The sequence below is a fragment of the Cyprinus carpio genome, chromosome A15 (assembly GCF_018340385.1).
Source record: "Cyprinus carpio isolate SPL01 chromosome A15, ASM1834038v1, whole genome shotgun sequence".
Classification (NCBI taxonomy): Eukaryota; Metazoa; Chordata; class Actinopteri; order Cypriniformes; family Cyprinidae; genus Cyprinus; species Cyprinus carpio.
Window position 1 is genome coordinate 4621252 of NC_056586.1, and position 24437 is coordinate 4645688.

General features: G+C 40.9%; 1 pseudogene; it reads left to right on the top strand.

The window, feature by feature from the left end:
• Positions 1-5432: 5432 nt before the first annotated feature.
• Positions 5433-24378, top strand: LOC109072517 (annotated as a pseudogene).
• Positions 24379-24437: the final 59 nt, after the last annotated feature.

Here is a 24437-nt window from a genome sequence, read left to right on the forward strand (position 1 = left end):
ATGCAAAACCATGCATTCTGAGTTATTAATGCGGTGTGATGCAGAAACAGAACTGGTATATTTATATGCACTTTTTGATTTGAATAGTATAAGTTGGTTGCCTGATATGGGAGCTCGAGAGCCAAATGTAAATTCGATGTTTGCCCCAACTGTTTGGTTAACATTTTAAACTATTGTTGTTGTTGTGCCAGATGGGGAAGGTCTATACTGCTGTTATTGCAGTCTTTAAATTCAAATTCCAAAAATGTCTGACTTTATATGAATGCATGTGTCAGTAATGCACACAATACAGAGCTGATACAAAATACTAAAACTGTTGCACTACCGTTTTGAATTGCATATCTTTCCATTGCCAGGTCAGCCATGTGTTTAGCCGGCTGACACCACGGGGGTGTCCTCTGTACTCCACGGAGCTCTCCGGGTGAGGAGGCGCTCCGTCATGGAGACCTTCCAGCTGAGCAAGCAGACAAACTCTGAACAAATCCTTTGGAGCTTGTATTTTGGTTCATATAATTATAGTGGTACTTATGAGAGAAGTTCTGAGATATAGCCCCTATTTAAGTACTTCGTATTTACAGGTTTTTGAGGTTAGTTTACAAAAAGCAAAGGGCCGGGGTTTTACTAATCTTTAAATGGGTCACTTAAGGCCCTTTCACTCCAAAGACAATAAACTATAAACAATAAATTATAAAACAAAGCCTATAACAATAACAACACAGAACTGATGCATTGGGAATTCACTTTCAGGAATGATTTTGTTGTCCAGGTGATGCAAAGATTTAAAAAAAAATCCAAAATCCTATAAAGGAGTTGGCGCGTATTAAAATGGCAGACGACAAATGCAACGAATGTTACAATAAACAAGCTGTAATTATGCATTGTTGTGGATGCTAATTTTGTTATCATTCTTAGTGTGAATGGGTCTTGAGAAAAGAAAGACAAGCATAAGTAGACAAACAAGAACAGTGACTAATTTAACACCAGTTGATTTTAAAGTTTTAATGAAATGGAAGTAGCTTCTATATTGTGTGACACATCTGAGTGTAACGGGTTAACAAAAAATAAGAAAGTAGGAGTGCAAAACTTGGTTTTGTTCATCAGTTGTTGATTGGATTTTGAGATGTGGGCGTTGCACTCAAAAATAATGAGAGCTTGCAATCGATTTGCAATTCGCAAAACATAATATAGTTATGGAATTGGCATGAGATTGTGTTGAATGAAACACATACATAAGATCTAAGCTGCGCATTTAGAAAAATAGGTGTGAATTTAATATTCAAGGCGATATAATAATGTAACATGCGGTTGGGAGGGAGTGGTTAAGAGCCCTACAGAGCTCTGCAGAGCCCTCTATAATGTTTGAATGTTGTCTTTGGAGCAGGATGGTCGGTACCTCGGCCTCAAAGCCTGATGCTGAAGCATCCCCTGCAGGGCTCGGAGACCTCGGAAGAGGTCCTGGAGGCTGGCTGGCCCAGACCCGAACAGCTGGTGGTTCAGCTGAAGGAGCTGGATTGAGAGAGGAAAGGACAGCCAGCTGCGCCAGAACATGATGGGAAAAAATATACAAAGCTCAAGGTGTGGACTTGTGTTTGTTCTCGTTATACTTGAGAAAAGAATATACAAGTAGACCCCTGATGAGCTGATAAAGTCAGCAGGTCTGAAGCTTGATGTTTTTAAGCATTAAGTGACTGTTTATTCTGTTATTCATCTATATTTGTGCTGGGCTGCAACTAACGATTCTTTTGAATCGAAAGAACGAGGCAGAGATATTCTAGTCAAGTTTACAAAGCTTAGAACTGCAGGCCAAAGCCAAGGCTTATGGCTGCCCTGAACAAAACAGCTCAAACTGGAGCTGAAAGGACATCCGAAAGCACTTTATTCAAGGATCTTCAGAACATATTATAACGAAGAATGAACAGCAGTCAGGTAAACACACAGAACCTGGGAAAACTGACTGTGAAATTGTAAACATTATTGGTGTTATTTTTCTTTAAGCATGGAAGTGTCGGAAAAAATCTTGGATGGCTTAGACACAAATATAATTAACATTATTATGAGTGGTGTATTCTTTAAATGTTGTTCATCTATTATTTGGGGATGGTTGCTAATTCATTCGCACAATGTCTTTGTCACAATGTAAAATTTAAAATTTTCCTGATGGCAGTGCAGTATGATAATGAACTGTTTTTTTTTGGAATTCGGAGGAGCAAAAATAATGAGAGCTTGCAATAGATTTGCAATTTGCCAAAACATATATAGTCTATGAATTGTCACTATAATTAGAAATGCCGTGGAAAAGTTCATTTATTTCAGTAATTCAACTCAAATTGGTGAAACTCGTGTATTACATAAATTCAAATGCACACAGGACTGAAGTAGTTTGTTAAGCTCTTTCGGTGCTTTTAATGTGTGATGATTTTGGCATCACATTAAACAAAAACCCACCAACTAACTATCTCAACAAATTTAGAATATGGGTAAAATGCCAGTTCAACTAATCAAACTCAAAACACCTGACAAGGTTTCCTGAGCCTTCACAAAATAAAAAAAGTGACGTGACGTGACAAAACCAGACAAATAGGGGGACCCATACTCAGAATTCGTGCATCGACATTAAGCAGCATCGCGAGAGTGCACAGCACACCAGCGAGTGAACACAACACACCAGAGCAACTTGAAACACCACACCCGGAGGCAGGTGGGGGCAGGCCATTGTATTGCGTGCGGCGCTGGACGGGGAGCAGTTGGGGGGGTTCGGTGCATTGCTCAAGGCCACCTCTAGTAGTGGTTATTGCCGGCCTGAGACTCGACACCAAAAAACTGATGTTTTCAACTCTCTAACAATTAGGCCACGACTTCCCTCAGTTGGTCTTAGGTACACATTCAGGGGAAGATGCTGGATCTGACAGTTGTCCAGGAGGGACAAAGTATTGACATCCCTTCACAAGGAGGGTTAGCACAACTTCATTGCCAAAGAAGTGGATGTGCCACAGAGTGCTGTATCCAAGCAGTGAACAGGAAAGTGGGGAAGGATAAAAGTGTTGTGGACAGAATAAAGGCTTTGCACAATAACAGATGGAGAACTGCACCTATCGAGGGATTGTCAGGCAAAATCGATTCAAGAATTGGACTGTCCAAAGAAACCTGGGCTCCATCCACCTCCGCAGGGCCACAAATGATCACCTCCATGCCACGCCTGAATTGAGACCTAATTAACGCAAATGGAGCCCACTACCCAAGTATTGAGTACATGCCAGAGCTGGTGTTGAGTACCGGGATAAACACTGCCATATATATGGATTACTCTAAGTCAGATTCCAAATCTCAAGCTAATTGTACTGAGGGAGTAAACTACTTTTTAAATATAATCGTAATCAGACTACAGTTAATTTTTTATGGAATTACATGATTACATAGTTATTTTACACATGCTTTAATAAGTTGGGTTACAAAATTAATTGATTCTCCTAAATTTCCTTTTTAAACGTTTATATTTTTTTCCTATATAAAACCTGCCGGCTTAATTCGTGTCAAGGTCGAAAGCACTTCATTCGAGTTGTACCAAGGAGCGGGCGGAGAGGGGGAGGGGTGTCAGAATCGCGCTCAGAGGAGAAATCAGCAACCAGATAATGGACGAATAGAGGGGAGAAGACAGACCGTTTAATCACTGGATGTACAGGACATCATTTCATTTTTAAAGCAAGTCACGGGGGGAAAATGTCACTGTCTCAGTTTAAGATCTGCCGTACCACGGATTAATTTGCTGTCCACTGGAACCTTCTTTGACCTAGCAAAGTTATTGATTGAGGGTACTTTATGTTTCTTCTAAGATAATTTTTTGTAATCTTGATTTTCTTCATTGTTACTACCGCCTTAGGGGCACTTCAAGGCCACGTCCCCACACGGAGCCGCATTCCCTGTATAGTGCATACATTTTGTATCATGATCGGTGTGTTCGTCACCACAGATCTGGCATTTTGGGATGGAGAGTGAAACAGATATTTTTTAAAAGCGCGAGGGGGTCCCAGAGTGGATAATAGCTTTAAAAATGGCCGCCTTTGCGTTTTCATTCGTTGTGGACAGCGTAAATCCGTTATATTTTCTGAAACGATGACGTTCATCAGCCCACGTCTCGCCCCTAGTCAAACACCCGCTACGTCACGTAAGAGCCAACAACAAAACATGAACAAACACTTGAAAAAATTGTTTTTTTATTAATTAACATTAACACAAATTAATAAATGTATTGTTCCATGTTCGGTTGTATACCGAGCGCGCAAGGTTTATGTGCATAGTCCTTGTCTTCTATCGTTCTTATAGTGTGCTCTGTGGCAGAAGTACAGCGCCACATGCTGGTCTGGACATGTTATAGACATATTCGTTTTGTGTCTTTTCCTCTTTTAGTACTATTTCAACTTAAAATTGTTTTGAGATGGAGTAGAAATGTCATTGCTGGTGTGAATTTAGTCTTTTTCAGGATTATTGTTTGCAATGTAGCTATTGTTTGTAGTTTTTTCCATTGATACTGTCATATACACTTCTAGTGTTTTTTTTGGTTTATTTTTTTATATTTGACACTAGCAGGGATATTGCTGTTAAATTCATTGTTTTTTAATATTGTTTTTGGTAATGTAGCTGTTTTCTAAATTTACTTAATTCTAAGTAAATATGTTAATTTAAAAATCATAAGGGGGGGATGTGATTTTGTTTTATTCAGTGTTACTAGCAAACACTTACAGCAACGGTACATTAGTGTTTATGTAGTTTTTTTTAGGGGAGTATTAACTTTCCATACAGTTGCACTTGAAAAAGAAGTAGAAGCTATTGTGGCTCTTGTTGGTTGAATTAAATATATTATTTTTTGGAATATATATTATATCTGTCAAAATAGCACAAGATTAGGCTAAATTCATTATATGTGATATCAATACGGGGTTAGCACAAAATCGTAATCTAAATGTAATTCAAAAGTAATCAGATTACGTTACCAAAAATGTGTGTAATCTACGAGATTATATTACTGGACTACAAATTTTGTCATGTAATCTGTAATCAGTATGACTGATTACAATTCTAAGTAATCTACCCAGCTCTGCGTACATGTACAGTAAATGAACATTACTTTCCAGTAGAGGCTTAACAGCACCTCACTAAAACTGTTTTGTTTTTTTTTTTTTTTTTTTTTTTTTTTAATTGGTCTTATGAAGTATTCTAATTTGTTGAGATAGAAAAAAAGAAAAAAAAAAAATAGGGTGAATTTAATATTCAGTTCGATATCCATATTAACATGCGGTTGGGAGGGAGTGGTTAACACATCTACAGAGCCCTCTATAATGTTTGAATGTTGTCTTTGGAGCAGGATGGTCGCCCGGTCCCTCACGGCCTCAGCCTGATGCTGAAGCATCCCTGCAGGGCTCGGAGACCTCGGAAAGATGTCCTGGAGACTAGGCTGCTGGCAGCCCACTTACCGAACAAGCTGGGTGGTTCAGCTTGAAGTAGAGCTGATTCGAGAGAAGGACAGCCAGGCTCGCCAGACACTTGAAAAATCTGAAAAACACCTCAAGGTGGTGGACTTGCATAACGAGAAAAGAATATACAAGTAAGACCATGAATGTCAAGCAGGTCTGAAGCTTGATTTTTTTGCATTTCATGACTGTGTTTTGTCTCGTACAGGAAGAGAAAGAACAGGCAGAAGTCAAAGTTAACAAAGCTTAAACTGCAGGCCTAAAGCCAAGTATGGCTGCCCTGAACAAACAGCTCAATGAAGCTGAAAGGACAAGAAGCAACTGTACAGCAGTCAGGTAAAGAGACAAGCGACATATTGGTGTTATTTTAAGCATGAAAGTGGTCTTATTGGGATAGCTCAATATATAATATTATTAGTGGTGTATTCTCTTGTTTCGTTCTATATATGGGCGATTGCCAAATTCATTAAAATTTTCAGTTACAGCAGGGGCTGAGTTTTTGATACTGTTTCTTTTTTTTTTTTTTTTTTTTTTTTTTTTAGAATTCAGAGAGCTCCTTCCAAATGGCTCCAGAAGTGGAGGAGGACACTCCAGCAGCTGAAAGAAAAAAGCTCAGCCAGGCAGAGTCCGCTAACAAGACCCTCCAACATTCAGCTCTGGGAGCTGAACAGCGTGGGTGAGAGAGGAAGGTCATGCAGAGGGCAGGTGAGTTCACAGGGCAAATTATTCAAGCACTATGAATAATTTTGAGCGTATGTTGTTCAAATCTTTAAATGTGTCATATGATGGGTCAGGTCTTTTGAGCTAGGTACTGTTTTATTTCTGTAATAACTAATCTTAGGCTTCACTCTCAAAGACCACTATCCACTGTTTTTATTTTTTCAAATGTCATCCAGGTGCGAATTCTGCAGGCTGTGGTGAGGGAAAAAAGATGTGCGAGTTGAAAGAACAAATCTTCAAACATGAGCAGGAACTCCTTAATCTCACGCAGGTCTCAATGACCCTGAACTTGCAGCAGGTGTGTTTGCGTTAAGTGCATGTCTGAAATTTTTAATGTTCCACAAAGGACGGAGGCCCATTTGATATTTATAATATTTCATATCATATATTCATAGATTATACTCATTTTCAATAAAGTCCTACTTTAATTATTATTGACGCAGTAAGTAAGGTAGGTTGTTGTTTAGTTATGGTTTAGGTATCTGGGTAGGGTCTAGAATATGGTTGTTCAGAATAATAAGGCATTACTATATGCTTTCTGTGAGTACTAAAAATACTAGTAGAAATACATTGTTATAAACAAACTAGTTATGGTGATAGATAGTGTTTCCTAATTCTAAAATGTAACCCCAACAAAAAAAGTATAATTGTTCCTCGGTCCCACATTTTGGCATTATAGTCTTGTACTAGCATGATTTCCCCAATATTTGAAAAAATACAAGAACATTATCTTAGATTTTAGGACCCCCCCCACAAAATTCAAAACCTTGTGTACCCAATATGATTTCCTAATTTATTCCAATGGTTTTAATTTTTATTATGAATTTGATGCTTAATATTACACAATTAGTATTAATTTTTCTTTTTTGATTATTATTACGTAGGCTTTATTTTCTTCTAAAAGGCTGCTATGTGTAGGTTCAGTAATTTCACTTCAATGGCAATGAATAGGTTCTTTTCATTGCCATTAAAGATAAATAACTGAACATAAACATAGGAGAAAAATGCTAATTTTAGAAGAAAATTTCAGACAGCACTTAAAGACTTTTGCATCTGAACTCTTCATATGCACACACACACACACACACACACACACACACACACACAAGCACACCACACACCACACATAAACACACACACACACAATCAAAAAGATGTAAGATGGGGAAGAGCACAGCAAGGGTGCCAGCAGAATAACATTGTCATTTGATGTTTCCACCATATTTGTTGCTTTGTTGTTTTGGGATACCTGTGTGTGTTGATATCCTTATTTGTGTGTTATTATAAAAGCATGAAATCATAGCTCGTCATGTTACCATGGCAATTTTGATCTAAGCTGTCTTGCATGGGTGCATGCATCATAGTTTCCACATTCTGTGAGAAGCACCCAACTCATCTTATATTGTTTGATTCATAGTGGTGTTGGAAGGAATTAAGGAAGAAACGGCGGACTTAACACTAGGTGTCTACAACGGGCATGACCGAAAAAAAAAAAAGCAAACACATAAATCATAAACCCTGCAGCTTTTTTTAGGAGGTCTTCATATCAATAAATGTGGTTTCTATTTTACTTCTAATCTTACTATGTTCTTTGCAGGCCTCTTTCGGCATCCCAGGCAGCGCATAGAGGAGCTGGAGGAGTCCTTGCGCTCCTCGTTCAGAAGTCCTAGAAATGTTGCAGCAGGAGCTCAAACAGTGCAGAAACCGAGCAAAAAACAGCGTCAGCATCCACAACATTAGTATAGTTTACCCGGGTGGTGATCATGTGTCCTGTTTAAAATTTTTTGAAAGCAAAATATGTTAGTAAATCATCACAGTCTACATCAAGAGATTTTTTTCCTTAACACCGTTACAGCTGGTTTGTGGTGATTTTGAGCTGGTTGAGATGGTCATGAGAGAATGAGAGTGCCCAGCAGTGTGATTAAAAATGGAATCCAAGTAAACAACAGAATTTCTTGTTGCATGTTGTGGTTAACAGCTGGTTGGGACTGTATAAGATCTTTTTTTTTTTTTAGGATTATAGACATCGCTTATAGCAAGGTAAGTGTAATAAACGTGGATGAAGGTTGTTCATTTGTGCAGAGCTTCTGAGGCTGTAAGGTTTTCAGGGCAGATGGAATTGGAGTTGGCCAAGAAGCCCGGGCGACTGAGAGAAGAGAGGAGACTTGGCAGCAGTGGGGCGAATGCAAGGCGGGGAGAAAAGATTCCAGGCTCTTAGAGTGCCAGCACTATGAAGCTTCAGGGAGTGGAGAGTGAGAACAGACCGTCAAATTCTCTCAACACTGAATACTTGAAAATAGACCACAGAGATGGATGAAAATGAGAGCAAAACTTTGAAATCGTGCTGAAAGCAGAGAGAAAGAAGGAAGAATAAACTCTGGAGAAATTGAACGATGTAAAGAAGATGCCTTTGAGGTACTGTCGTCTGAGTTCCAAAAAGTGAAAGTATGTCTAGTAGACAGCTCAGATTGCGACGCTCAGAGAGGGAGGACCACGAGAGCAGACCATCAGTTACAGCTCAACATCGAATGTCACAATACTTTAATGCTGAATTGCTGGAGAAAAGACCCCACAGTAGTTGGATGAGAAGAGAGGAGCAAAGCTTGAATCTAGGGAAAGGGAAAGATAAGAAGTGAGGAAGAAATGCTGGAGAGTCAATGAAAGAGAGAGAGACTTAGCTTTGAGGCAGAGCTGACCAACTTGAAAGTGTTCTTCTAGAAAATCTAGATTAAAAAACTTCAAGAAGATGAAAGAGACCAGACATCAGTTCTCTTTCTCAACGGCTGAGCGTTACTGAAAAGAGAAGCAGCAGAAGGTGGAGGAAATCAGAGAAAAACTTGAATCGTGGGCAAAGAGGAGAAGGGAAGAAATGCTGGTTAAAAATACAAAAAGAGAGAGAGAATGTGGGGCCTTTTGAGGCAGACCTGACGAAAGATGAAAAGGATCTCTAGATAACCGAGCTGGGGGAAAACGTTAGAAAATGAAAGAGCAGAACCAAGAAGCATCAGTGGCTCCTCAATTCTGAGTTACTGAAATACAAGATGCCACAGAGATGGATGAAACTGAGAGGCAAAACTTGAGAATCTGCGAAAGATCGAGAATGAAAGCGCAAGAATTGTCATGTCTCATGCTGGAGAAATTGAAAGCTAATAAGAAAAATGCCTGTTGAGGCTGAGCTGACCAACTTGAAAGGTATCTCTAGAAGCCAGATTGGAGACATCAGAGACTGAGAGAGAGCAGACCACCCATCAGCGTACACTCAACATCAGTGTCCCACAACAACTTATGCTGAAATTGCTGAAAAACGACTAACGGAGTTGGATGAGATGACTTAGCAAAGCTTGAATCTAGGGAAAGACGGGGAGAGAGGAAAGAAATGCTGGAGAAAATGAAAGAGAGAGAGACTAACGTTTGAGACCAGAGGTGACCAACTGTGAATGGTTACACTCTAGAAACTAGATTGGAATAATGTTAGAAAAATGAAGAAGCAACAGAACATCAGCCCCATCAGTAGCTCTATCATAAATTCTGATTTTTACTCCCTCAAAATCAGACCACAGTAGATGGATGAAATGATGAGGAGAAAAACTTGAATCTGCTGAAAGGACAAGAAGGAAAAAAGAAACGCTTTGGAGAATATTGGAAAAGATATATAAGAAACTGCCTTTGATGGCAAGAGGGCCTGGCCAAAAGAGAAAGTCTGTATAAGAATGCCAGACTGGAGACAATCAGAGAGTGAGATGAGAGCAGAACATCAGTACAACTCAACATTCAATGTCCACACAAGCTGTAGATGCTGAATTGCTGAAAAAGGACCACGGTAGTTGGAGGTGGGAGGGGGACTGAGATGAGTGAATCAACGAGCTTTTTGAGAGTTTAGTGGGAAAAGAGAGGGAGAGAAAGACGTAATGCTGGTGAGGGGAGGAAGATGAGAAGAGGAGAGATGACTGAGAGCTCTTCGAGACAGGAGGCTGGACCGGAAGCTTGGAGAAAGTATCGTCTAGAGGGGGAAAACTAGATTGGAAACGTTAGAAAAAATGAAAGGACCAGAGCAATCATGCTCACGATCAGTGGCAATCACAACGCTGAGTTACTGAAAGAAAGACCGAGCAGAAAGTCGGATGGAAGGATCAGGAGAGAAAACCTTGAAATCTGGGCAACGAGAGAAGACTGGAAGAAAATGCTGCGTTAACTAAAAGAGAGAGAATGATGCCTTTGAAGGCCAGAGCTGACGAAAAAATGAAAAGGATCTCTAGAACCGAGATTGGCAACGTTAGAAATGAAAAGCAACCAGAACATCAGTTGCTCTCACTGCTGAGTTACTCAAAAAGACCACAGAGATGGATGAAATGAGAGCAAACTTGAATCTGCTGAAAGAGAGAAAGAAGATAAAACGCTGGAGAGAATTGACAAGAGAGAGAGACTAGCTTTGAGGCAGAGGTGACCAACTTGAAAGTATCTCTAGAAGCCATATGTTTGAGACCACAGAAAGCGAAAAAGAGCAGACCAAAAGTCGCTCCAATTCAAGTCTGAGTTTACTGGAAAAAGGCCACAGAGATGGATGAAATGAGAGCAAAACTTGAATCTGCTGAAAGATTGAAAGAAGAAATGCTGGAGAAATTGAAAGATAGTAGAAAATGCCTTTGAGGCAGAGCTGACCAACGAGGTTGACCAAGTAATCTCTAGCAAATGCCAGGTTCGATTGGAAAACCACAGAAAGCGAAAAAAGAGCAGACCATCAGTACACATCAACATCAGTGTCACACAACTAAATTGCTGAATTGCTGAAAAAGACCACAATTTTGGATGAGATGTCGAGCAAAGCTTGAATCTGGGGAAAGAGAGAAGGAAGAAATGCTGGAGAAAATGAAAGAGAGAGAGACACTAATGCTTTGAGGCAGAGCTGACCAACTTGAAAGTATCTCTAGAAGCCAGATTGGAAACCACAGAAAGCGAAAAAGAGCAGACCATCAGTACACTCAACATCAGTGTCACACAACTTAATGCTGAATTGCTGAAAAAGACCACAGAGTTGGATGTGATGAGAGCAAAGCTTGAATCTGAGTGGGAAAGAGACGAAGGAAGAAATCTGGAGTCAATGAAAGAGAGAGAGACTAACTTTGAGGCAGAGCTGACCAACTTGAAAATATCTCTAGAAACCAGATTGGAAACATTAGAAAATGAAAGAAGAGCTGACCAAACATCAGTGCTCTCAATGCTGAGTTACTGAAAAAGACAGCAGTGGTGGATGAAATCAATGAAAAACTTGAATCTGAAGAAAGAGAGAAGAACGAAATGCTGGAGAAATTTAAAGAGAGAGAGACTAGCTTTGAGGCAGAGCTGACCAACTTGAAAGTATCTCTAGAAACTAGATTAGAAACTTCAGAAAATGAAAGAGACCAGAACGTATCAGTGCTCTCGCAATTCTGAGTTAGATGAGAAAGACAGCAGAGTTGGATGAAATTAGAGCGAAACTTGAATCTGGGCAAGGAGAGAGAAGGAAGAGGAAATGCTGGAGACAATGAAAAGAGAGAGAGAGTACCTTTGGAGACAGAGCTGACCAACTGAAAATATCTCTGGGAAGCCAGATTGGAAACACCACAGAAAGCGAAAAAGAGCAACCATCAGTGCTCTCAATCTGAGTTACTGAAAAAAGACCTCAGAGTTGGTTGATTGAGAGAAAAAACTTTCAGCTGATGAAGAGAGAAAGTCTGGAGACATTACAAGAGAGACAAATAACATTTGAGACCAAGCTGACAAATTTGCAAGCCTGTCTGGAAGTCGCTGAATGAGAGCCAGAAAGAGCAAAATGACAAAGAAGCTAGAGGTGGAGGTGGCAAGCCGCATGGAAGAGCGTCATCATCTTCAGGAAAAGCTCAATGAAGTGGAGAGAGCAAAGGAAGAAGAATCTAAGAGTGAAAGAGATCGCTTAGCAGCAATGCACAAAACGAGCTTGAGTCCTTAAGAGAGACACTGGATGCCAATAAAGAGGAACAGAAAGCAGGACTGCAAGCCAAGGATGCACTGGAGAAACGTTGGAGAGGGATTCAGAATTTGACACTCCTGGAGAGGGCAGCGATGGAAATATCCATTCCTACGACCTGCACAGTTCTTGCAGAGGTGTTACCTTGTCTAGAAGCTCGGCTGAGCAACCTTACAGTCACGAACATCAAGAGAGTCAAGCATGCATGTCCCAGATCACACTTACTCTGCAATCTCTGCAAGGTAAACAGCCCAGGAGAACAAAGTTCAAAGCAAAGTTGTGGTTTCAGTAGCAGTAACTGTCCTTGGGAAGCATTTTAATGAAACAATGCCAAATGTAGGCAAATTGGTTGTTACTGTGATCAAAAAGTAATTATGATTTTAACACACCCGATTGCTCTAGGTCAACTGGATAAGACTCACAGCTGAGAAGAGAGGAAGCAGTTGCTAGGATACAGGAAACTGGAGCAACAACGTCTCACTGTTCAGGTAGGTGGATTGCAAAAATATGTTAGAGTTTTAAAACATTGCTTTGCAAATACAACAGATTTTCAGTACAGTGGAACTTTTTGATGTTTTTTTTTTTTTGTTTTGAATGCAAGTATAAGGAGCTAATGAAATATTACTTTCACTCATACTTAGGTGTTAGGTATTAAATAAAAGGTACTTTGGGTTTCTTGGTATTAATCTGTCCTGCATTTTATATGCTATGGACATGCATGGTACTTAAAGTTGTATGAGTTGTTGACAGAGCGCTGCTGTTACTTTTCATGATCAGATAATATTTGCACCTAATGACAAAGACAATGACAATGGAGTTTGGTGCACAGAATAAGATGTAAACTCATTTAGTATATAGCATAAGCTGTGTCTGGTGCGACAGGAGCAAGGTGACATAAATGCCTAGACAGTTTGTCTCACAACTTATCAGGTCAGCGATATAATCCTCTGTCACTTTCATAAGTTTGTTTTTTTCTATACTGGCCCCCACATATAAGGGCACAATTATTAAGTATTAATAAAGGTATGGTTTGTAATAGCATTGAAATACTTGCAGTTATTGGTGGTCGATTCAATAGACCAGTGCACTCTCAATAAGCATGCATTAGTGTAAGCACACTGTTTGTTGTAACTGAGGCCTGTCTTTCCTAGGGTTACTGGTGAGTGAGTCATTACGTGATCATGGGACTGACCTGTCTGTGAGAGATTTGGGACAGGACACACCAGGGGTAAGTCTAATGGTTGCCCTTGTGTAGCATGAATGTACTTTGAACTGCAGTGGTTCTTTCAGTGACAGCAGTCCCAGTTCTCCCATAATTGCCTTGCTCTCTAGTGGAGAACATGCCCTTTACCGTTGTGGTTTGTAATGTTAGGACAACCAGAAAGGACCTGTTCCCCCAGTAAAAAACACAAAACAAAAACAGGAAGTTAAGAATTTTATTCTTGAAACAAGGTTGTTGGTTGTTTTTTTTTTTTTTTACACTTTTTTTTTTTTTTTTTTTTTAAAGTGCATGTAAAATTTTTAGTTATTTGATGATTTTTCACATGTTATCTCATGATTTTTTTTCTTTCTCACAAATGCTACCCTCAGGTAACAGTGGAGATGGACATAGTTCAGAAAACAAATTTCAGGACAGATCGGATTACAGTTTTTCGTGGAGCAGCAGCTTGCAGACAGAGAAAAGGGAACCTCTTTGCTCTCAGAGAAAAACTGTCACTCACTACAGCCAAAACTATTCCAGAGGAGGAAAGTTCCAATAGCCCAAGCAGAGATGGACATCGCTGGGTTGTACGACAACTCTACAGCTCTATCTGAGGTTCTTGAGGAGCACACAAGAGGAAGAGACAAACACTTGTGGCAGTTGACCCATCTGCTATGTCGGTGTCTCTGCTGGCAATGAGAGTAGCCCTGACCTTATAGCACCCCAACCTGAGTCTCCTGGAGAATCAAAGGGTACCTCCTCGGATGAGATGGTAACAAGCAGTGACTCAGAGGTGGCTCATAGTAGCTGGACTCTTCTGGAGGCAGTCAACCAAGATGGGACTCAAGAGTGGGTGCCCCAAATTCAGGACTTTTGCCTCATTGCGCTTATCCACCCCACAATCTTGGGAAGAGACCTGCAAAGAGCATGTTGCATCAACTAGCTGCTTAGTTGATATTGAATCACCATCTTTTAGTTATCCGTGAAACTGTACATGTACGTCTAGGCCAACAGGAGGGAAGTCTGCTAAAATACAGATTCAAGCACTGGTCAGGCTTTCCGCACAGATCCTTAGCAGAAGAGATTCAGAAAAGGTATAGTGAAAACTTCTGGGAGAGCTTCAGCAGTTGAAAGACACAGCTTTACAATCACAGGAGAGAGTTTTCCAGCTGGAGGAAGCATTGAAGTCACTCACAGATTCCAAAAAATGAGGTTCAGTGCAAGGCAGATATATACGAGAAAGAGCTGATTGAAGTCAAGGCATTGTTTGAGCAAGAAAAAAAACAAAAAAAAAAAATAGATAGGCAAAATGTTGCGGGAGCAGTTTGAGAACTTGCAGGAAGAGGCTTTTATCTAAAGATGATAAGATGAAAGCCTTACAGGCAAGCCTTGATGAGTCCATCAAAGACTTGTTGAACAACAAGGACAAGCTATAATGCTTGCTTTTCAACTAGAGGACAGAGAGCTCACTGTTCCTCCGAACTGGAACAGAAGCTTGTAGACATGGAGGGCAGGTTAGTTCAGGTCTCTCAGGAGGCTGATATGGCAAAAGCTGCTCTCGTTGCCAGGACTGCTGAGCTGGAAGGTCTGACAAAAGTGTCTTTCACAGAAAGACCAGGAGATGATGGAACTCAATGAAAGCATGACTGCCAAACTACTCCAGGCTGGAGAGGAAGGTTTACAGTATCCAGTGAAGTCAAAAAGCTAAAAGATTCAAATACATGAACTTGAGAGTGTCAGGGATGACCAGCAGAAAATCATAGAGGATAAAACAGCAGAATGTGAGGAGCTTGTTGCTTACGAACGGAGAATGATGACTTGAATATTCAGATGGCTGCCTTGAAGAAAAATGGAGAACAGGTCAAGAGAAAGCTGCAGGCAGCTCTGATACAGCGGAAAGAATTGATAAAAAAAGTTGCAGACTTGAGAAGGAGGCTGAGAGCAGGGAAGAAAAGGAAAGAGATGGTACTGAGGAAATAAAACTCTTCAGTTCAAAAATGAAATTAAGGAAAAAGAGCAAAGAAATACAGAGACTTGATGTTTTGTTGCAAGAGACCAGAGATGACTTAAATATAAAAGAAGAGACCTTAAAAAGTCTGAAACAAAACATCAGTAAGCAAGATCAAGCACTGACTGATCACGTGCAGAAAATAGAACATTTGACTGAGCGGTATTACAACTAAATGAACAACAAATGTCACAGATGGCTGAGGACAAAAATAGGCTTCTTTCACAGATAGCGTCCATGGAATCTGACATTGAAATATTGCATAAAAAGCTTCAGGAAGCTACTGATGCTCATGAGGACGCTGTTGTGAAAGCTCAAGAGAAAGCTCGCCATCATCTTGAGCAGATGAAACAACAGAAAGAGGAGTACAGTGACCTTTTTGAACGCCTCCAAACTGAAGAGAGAGAAAAAACTGGGTTGTTGAATCGTATTTGTGGAGCTTGAGGGACTGCTAGAATCAAAGAATGATACAGATAAAGTTGTGAGTGTGAATGTGGAGGGGAATGTTGGAATGGTCTGCTACACAAAATCTAGAGAAACCAGAGACAAATGATTGGGTTCAGGAGGATTGGGTGGATTTTTACTCCAGCTGAGACTACGAGGGCACAACAACATAAACCTGGTGAGCAATCTCAACAGCCCGTGGCAAAAAGATCATGAGGACATTATAAATGCTCTCCAGGAGGAATTCAGAGTTGAGCAGGCTGCTCGTGCAGAATTGGAGGTGCGCCTACAACCCTACAGAGCCAATCCTCTCAAATCACTCACTGATAGCAAATTCAAAGAGGGCTTTGCAAAAGAACTTGAAGCCTTGAGAGAAAAGGAGAGGCAGATTTGATGCTCTCACTGAGGAAATGGAGAGGCCATTTCTTAGGGGAGAAATGTCAGAGAGCCGAAGCTAATGCAGTGAAGCTGAGAGCGGAGGTGGATGAGGCTTGGGAAGCAGCTAAAAGAAGAATCTCAGATGCTGAGTCCCCCCAATCAAAGCCACTTCAGTCAGAAGTGGAAGAATTAAACAATTTTCTAAAAACAAGAATGATGAGATTGTTGATTTAAGCCAACAGCTTAGCGAACAAAGTTCCCTTTTACTTAAGATGCAGGAAACAGTACTGGAGAAAGATCAGCAGATTGCTTCCCTACAAGAAGGGCTTAAAGCGGAGCAAGATAAGGTTCAAAAAAACTGGAAGCAGAAATGCCACCACAACGTGAGGAAGAAAGAAGGATAATACGTGCCAACTCCAACAGCTTCAACGCCAAACTGCAGGCTGGCTCTTGTATCACGTAAGGAGGCCGCTCAAATAGAAACAGGTGCTAAAGGAGGAACAACTGCTGCTGAGAAGATCAAATTAGAGCTACAAACAAAAAACTGGAGTTACTAGAGGTGGTGGGCTGAAAACAAGTCCAAGAGAGGAGAGGGAGAAGTTAATTGAAGAGGTGGATCGAACTTTGTTGGAAAAACCAGAGTCTGCATGCCCTCATGTGAGAGCCTTAAACTTGCCATGGAGGGTGTTTTGAATGAGAAGGATGCATGTAAACGTCAGGCTGAGAGTGCCAAAGAGGAATCCGAACAAGTGTGCAGACAGCTGGAAGAAAAGGTGCAAAGCATGAAAGAAGAGTATGAATCCCTTCTCAAGTCATATGAAAATGTAAGTGATGAGGCTGAACGAGTGAGACGAGTGCTTGAAGCTGCTCGACAAGAGAGGCAGGAGTTAGCAGGCAAGGCTCGAGCTCATGAGGCAGCCAGGCAAGAGGCTTGAGAGGTTAGCTGAGGAAGCTATGAGGAGGTGGATGTTGTGAAAGAAAATGAGAAAGTTTGCCAAGGTTAAGCATCAGAAGATAATGGATCTGGAGGAGGAGAATAAAGGCTCAGGGACCAAGAAGAAAAGAAACTGACCAAACGTACAGATACTGAGCTGAAACAAGAGCTTAAGATAGTCAAACAAGAGCTTGAGACCTTGAAAACAAAATTATAATATTGTTATGGATGAAAAGAAATCTTTGGAGCATGAAGCTGAGGAGTTGAGACAGCGCTTTGGCTGAGGACATTGACAAAAAAGGCAGTGAGAACCTGGACACATGCTCCATGGAAACCATTAAAGGAGGTTAAAAAATTGTCCACACAGCAGAGAAGTCCTGATTTAATTGAAAATTCAAGAGAATCAGAGTGATAGTATTCCCCCCAGACGCCAATCCAACTAAGCCATTGGAAAAAAAATCCATTGGTACTGCTCTGAACAAAAAAAGTGCAAGCAAATGTTGAGATGACTGCTCAACACAGAGGAGATGCTCAGGAGCTAGGAAACCTCCTCTCAAAACAGCAGAGAATAAGATAAGGGAACTTGAAGCTGCTCTTGAAGAGCACATGGAATCCAGAAACAAGCAAGAGTCAACGCTGATGCAGAACTTGCTTCCCTCAAGCAGCAACTTCAGGAGTCTTCAGAAAGAGAGGGGCTCCAGAAGGAAAAGATCTTTAAGAAAGAGACCCAACTGCAAGAACTTCGTACCAGCCTAGAGACCTGAAAGGGATGAACCTGGAGGAGCGGTTAATGAACCATCTGGCTCAGCTCAATGGCAGCATTGCGGCTACCAGCAAGATGGCATCTGACAGTCGTGATCGCCTCACAGACATGCAGAGGGAATTGGAGAAGCTGGAGAGAGAGGGGGGCTGAGCTGGAGGCTGAGGTGGCAAGTGAGAGGGAGGGCAGCCAGGATGGAAGAGGACATGAGGCAGGCACAACGAGAGAGAGCAGAGGCAGAGGGTGAGGCCGGCAAACAAAGAGAGCTGGGAGCAGAAGTTGAAGTCAGCACAGAGGTTTAAAGAAGGTCAATCAAAACAGGACACGTCAACTTGAGGAACTGCTGAGGGAGAAGCAAATGGAAGTTCGACAACTACAGAAAGACTGCATTGAGTACCAGGAAAGAATAAGTGAACTAGGTAAAGATGATAAGTCATTGACTTTGGGGAGAGATGAGTTGAGTGCAGAACTTGAGGCGGCACGCTTGGAGATTGCAAAGATTATGCAAGACAGAAAAAGTATTGCATCTGAACTTTCAACGTATAAGGGGAAATTGGACATGGCGCTGGAAGAAGCAAAGCAGGCGCAAGCAGAAAAAATTGCTGCTGAACAAATGGTACAACGTCAGAGAGGCAGAGTTTGAAGGCAGATGCGGTAGCGTACCCTCGATGAAGTCAGGTATCGCCTTGGAGCCGAGCTAAACAGATGGAATTAAGACTGGAGAAATCTTACCGGGAGCGGGAGAGGGAGGAAGAGGCAACTCTTGAGGCAAGGAGTATTGCTGAGGCCACAGACAGGCATGCCCAGGAAATGCAGGCACGTCTGGATGAAGCACTGGCTCGGTTTGGCAGCCTTTTCGCGCTCCATGTCGTCCCTGCAGGATGACCGTGATCGAGTGCTGGATGAGGCCAAGCAATGGGAGAGTCGTTTTCATAGGGAGCTACAAGAAAAGGATGCTGATGTTCGGCAGGCTGAGACCCGTGCTAAAGAACTTACTGAGGGAACTCCAGAGGGAGACCACCCAAAAAGAGGAGCTGCAGAAGTTTATTGGAAAGGTTTGTTTTCTTTTTTGTATATATATATATATTAATATATATATATATTTATATATTAATAAAATATAAAGTATTATTATATTTTCATTTTTTAAGTTTTATTAATTTTGGACTTTTTACTTAAAGTAAATCTTAAATAATGAATTTCTGTATGTTTGCAGAATGCAAAAGGCGGAAGAGAAACCTACAGCTAGAGCTGTCTGAGGCAGAAAAGAAACATAATGAAAGCTTTGCAGCTCTTGAAGAAAGAAAGAGGGGATCTGCAGCAGAACCTCGCTCTGGTAGAGACCAACCTGACCCAAACACTTTCCCAGCTGACTACCTTGGAGACAGAGGCAGAGGGACTACGGCACCGGACCAAAGCTTTAGAAGAAGCAGTAGACAAGCTTCAGAGTGATGCTAATGAGGCACGTGCAGTGATCAAAGAAAGGGAGACAGAGGAAAGGAGACTATGCTTGAGGCTGGAGCAACTGGAAACAGACCTGGCATCTTCAAAGAACCTACTTGACAATCTTCAGGCAAGCATTGGATGAGAAGGAGAAGAGGGAGATGGAGCTCCTTGGTGAGAAAGAGCAGGCTGTGACACAGGTACTTAATGTTCTTAAAAGAAGAAAGTTTCTGAAACAAACGCATGCATATTCATTAATCTCACTGTAGGGAATTTATTACCATAAAATGATACATACTCCTCTATTCTTTTAGGCTGTAGAGGAGGCAAGGAAGGATGCAGATGGAAGGGCCGAGATGGCAGAGAAAGAGCTGGAGAAGAAGAGAGAGGAGTTGCGTAGTTTAGAAGAAAGGCTTCGTAAGGCTGAGGAGGACACCTTCCAGAGCAGAGCTCAACTTGAGGTCCTTTACCAAGGCTATGGGCTCCCTGCAGGATGACAGAGACAGAGTGTGCTCAGCCAATACAAGCAGCTAGAGGAAAGACATCTTCAGGTAATGTTGCTCTAAATGGATTCTGTTTTAAAAATATAAACTAATTTGCAGTAAGTAGCCTATCTTTTTAAATTCTGACCTTGGTCTCATGTTCACTCAGGTCATGATGGACAAGGACAGTCTGATCCAAGAGGCTGCAGGAGAAAACAACGGTTTAAAGGAGGAGATTCGAGCTTTGTTGTCACAGCGGGATGACCTGAATGCTGAGAATGCCAAACTGGCTGCCCAACTTCATGGCTACAGAAATGACCTGAACCAGGTTCTTGCTATGAAGGACTCCCAGCACAAGCAGATTCTTGCTACCCAAGTAGAGCGCATCAGTTTCCTGGAGAGAGAGAAAGAAAATCTCAAGAGCCAAATTCAGGCTCTTGTAAAAGATGTTTCACAAGGAAAAGTACCTCCATTGGAGCAGGAGATCTTGAGCCAAGCCAGTGAAGGGATTGTTAGAAGCCGATAAGCAAGATAAGCGCACCAGTGCCGAGGTAGAGAAGCTGATGGGGAACAGCTCCAAGCTGCTAGAAAGCGCATCACCACCTTGGAGGAGACCTTGGAATTGGAGAAGGAGACTCAGGCAGTACACAGCAAAGAGTTGAAGGAGAGCTGCGCTGGGAGGTGGTGTTCTGCGCACTGAAGCTGAAACAGCCGAGGAAAGGGTTGCAAGAGTTGGCGGCGGGACCTGTTGATGATGGAGCAGCAGCTTCTGGAGGAGAGGGAAGCAGCCTCTCAGCTTCGAGCTCAGAATCAGTCTTTTGGTCAAGCCATGGCCTCTCTGCAGGATGCAAGAGATCAGGCTGTCAACGAGACCAAGGAGCTGCGTCTCCGTTTAGATGAGATAAACCAGACGGGTCACCCAGCTCTTCTCCTCCAAGTGGCTCCAAAGGAGAAGTGTGGAGCCTAAAAAACGCCCTGTCAGCACTGCAAAATGACAGAGAAAGAATGGTATTAATTACTTGATCATTTATTGGAAACCTAAGTGGTCACATTTTAGTTTAAGGTTCAAATTCTCGTTATTAACAAACCATTAACTATGACTTCTTTAGCCTCAATAAACCCTTCATTTGCTGCTTATTAATAGTTAATAAGGTAGTTGTTAAGTTTAGGTATTGGGTAGGATTAGGGATGTAGAATATGGTCATACAGATATGTGCTTTATAAGTACTAATAAGCAGTCAATATGTTAATAATAGGCATGCTAATAAGCAAGTAGTTAATAGTAAGAATTTACTCCCCTATACTAAAGTGTTACCCACCTATGTCTTAGTTTTTGCAGCATCCTGCCTTCTTTTAATAACATTTGCAACCTGTATAATTGCTCCTGCAGTTGGAACAGCTGCCACTTGCAGCGATCTGAATTGGATCGACTTGGATCAGGGGAACTATCCAGGCTCACTCAGGCTCTGGAGGATGAGAGAAGAAGGGCAGGGGAGCAAGAGGAAAAGATCATGGGGCAGAGATGAGGCATAGAGATGCACAGATGGACAGATATAAGCAAGAACTGGAAATGCTCAGGTGAGACTTAACTCATGACTTTATTGCCCTCTGCCATTTTTGGTGATAGTCTTTTAGAGCCATGCTTCTAACTGTCAGAAGTCTGGTCCCTTTCGTAGTTTATTCTGTCCAATTGTATTGGTGTGGTAAAATGACTGTTCTGACAGCTTCAAAGAAGTTAGCCAAAAATGTTAGTACACTTTTGCGATTAATTGCTTATGCTTTTATCATGGTATCACTGTATTGAAATTTAGTCTTAAAAAGTGTTCATAATACAGTATAACAGGTTAAATAACTTTTTTCTTGTAACAAAAATAACTTTTAAATACAATAAAGCAATACAGAAAAATATATAAAGTAAAAAGTTTTACACATATTAAAGTGCAAAAGAACTATAAAAACCAACAGGTATCAATTTACAAAAAGCCCTCATTAGTTAACCTTAGTTAATGGATTAACATTCACAATTTACATTTACATTTATGCATTTAGCAGACGCTTTTATCCGAAGCGACTTACAGTGCATTCAGACTATACATATTTTTTTTACCAGTATGTGGTCCCTGGGAATTGAACCCACAATCTTTTATGCTGCTAACACAATGCTCTACCACTGAGCCACAGGAACACTATGAGCAATAGCTACATTTGCTCCAGAAGTTATTAATCTTTGTTAAAAAAAGTCTTAGTTCATGTTAGCTCATTAAATAACACAGTTGCAACTTTTGATTTTAACAACGTGTTATTAAATATTGGAATACCTAAGATTAATGAATGTTAAGAAGAATTTTTCATTGGCAGTTTGTGTTAACTAATGAATGAACTAATGAAGCCCTAATGTAAAGTGTGAATGAACAATAAAGAATCAAAACACGTTCAAACAACATCTAGGGCATGTTGTAGTCCAGATTAAAATGAAAAAGAACTTTGAAAATAAATAGCCTATTAAGTCTATATAAATATTTAAGTATTTGGCTCTGTGATGAACACACCCACTGCACCATTGTGATGAATACACAAATCTGAATGGCTATTCAAAATGATTTTAAATATGTTTTAGAAAGTAGCAGCTGCTTTATTTATGGGGTTACCAGGGTAAGGGCTGCATTTTCTCCAGTTTTAGCCATCTGCTGTCAGAGAGTGAAAGTGCTTTCATTAAGCACGTCTCTCATCTTGTTCCCCCCATGTGCCTTCTCATGCGTGTCTTGTTTACATCAGCGCGCGCACGCGTCTTTCATTTCATTTCAATTATATAATTATTCACGGTATTTAGAAGTGCCCACAATAACAATATTGTGTATATTCATTACCTTGATATATTGCAATACTGGCACATGTCTAGTACACTTAGGGACCATAGTTTCTAACTTCACCGAAAGTGAAAAACACACTTTGTTTTTACAAATGTTTTCCATGTATAGACTTGAGAGGATGGACTGGCAGGGCCAGGCCGAGCTCTTGAAGCAGCAGACCCTGACAACCCTCTCAGAAAGGGACCAACAGGTTCGCCATCTTACTGCCATGCTGGAGGAAGCACGGACATCAAAATTACGGCTTGAGCACACACAAAGACAGGTAAAAAGCTCTAGTCTCATTTTCAAATATGAGACATTGAAAGCAACCTAGGAATGTTATTTTCCATTAATCTATCTGCCTTGTTTTGTGCTATTCTAGTTTTATTCTTTTCACTCTACTCGTTTTGTTTTAATCTATCTGCCTTGTTTTGTGGTTTTTACATTGTCTTTAAGTGTATCGAGAAGTCTTTTTAATTCAAGGCACAAACTTCTTTGTCCCTTAGGGAAGCCTTGCAGTAGACGCTGGCCCCCTGGTGGCCCTCTCGAGCACAACGAGGGCTATAAAGCCGAGAGTGCATTGAACTCTCAGAGAAGGTACTGCTGCCGAAGTTTAGTCTTATCATTAATTATACTGATCCACAGTTGCATGCTGTCAATCTCTTTAGCACCTGTGCCACAAACTTCATTGGTAACAGTTGTAGATAATACTCCAGCTAAAGGCTAACATGCTACTAATACTGTATTTGAAAGGAATTAAGCATGTGAATTTCGCTTTTTTAATCAATGGCCATTGTATTGTATAATACCTATGCTGTACAGTAACTCTTCTAACTGTGTGTGTGTTTCTGTCAGGCTGGATGAGGAGTCAGAACAGAGGACTCAGAGTAGAGGAGCAGCTCATCGCTGCACCAGGATCGCCTCAAATGGTTTGACCCTAATCTCAGATTAAGATGAACTCACTGCACCCTGGATCTGGGCGTTATGCTGCAGACTGCTTTAGTGTGAAATATAGCATGCAAGACACATAAAATTGTCATTATCGTTGTTTTAGATACAAAATATCACAACCATATCATCTGGAGCTTTACTCTGAAATATGTAATTTTTAGGGCCACTGCGTATGGACCAACTGCAGTTTTTATGCACATATTTCATGCCTCAGTTTTCACATTTTAAAAAACTGAATATTACAATTTCACTTCCTCATGTACAGCTTATACACAAGGGGAGTGGCAGACCGCATCTGAAGCCATGATGTCAGAGACTGCGTGTACTTATTGAGGGAGCCTCCAGAGGGCGCCGTTCCACGGGTAAACACAACCCCACAATGCCTTGTTTTAACATGCATAAACATGCTATTACAAATCAAATTTCTAATTAACTGTATTATTTTATTATTAAAGCCTGAGTTTTTTAATGTAATCATATATATTGGAGATTTTTTTTTAGATGTATCTTTTTTTTTTTTTTTTACCTTAGACTCGTAGTGGTGGATTCCCTGGGCTTCTGGCGGATGCTGCGAGTTGCCTTCTGCTCTCGTCAGCGCGACGCCTCTGCTGGTGTCACTCTACCTGCTGACTGTTTTTCACGTGCTGTTGCTGCTATGCATGGGAGGATATCTGTGAGAAAGAGATTCATCATGCTTTACTGAGAGAGAGAACAGTTACATGCTCATCTGCACTTATAATACAAAACAAATGAACACATTATTTAAACACAGGGTTAATTTTCCTTGGCCTAATTAGCCAAAGGTGTTTTTTTTTCTCA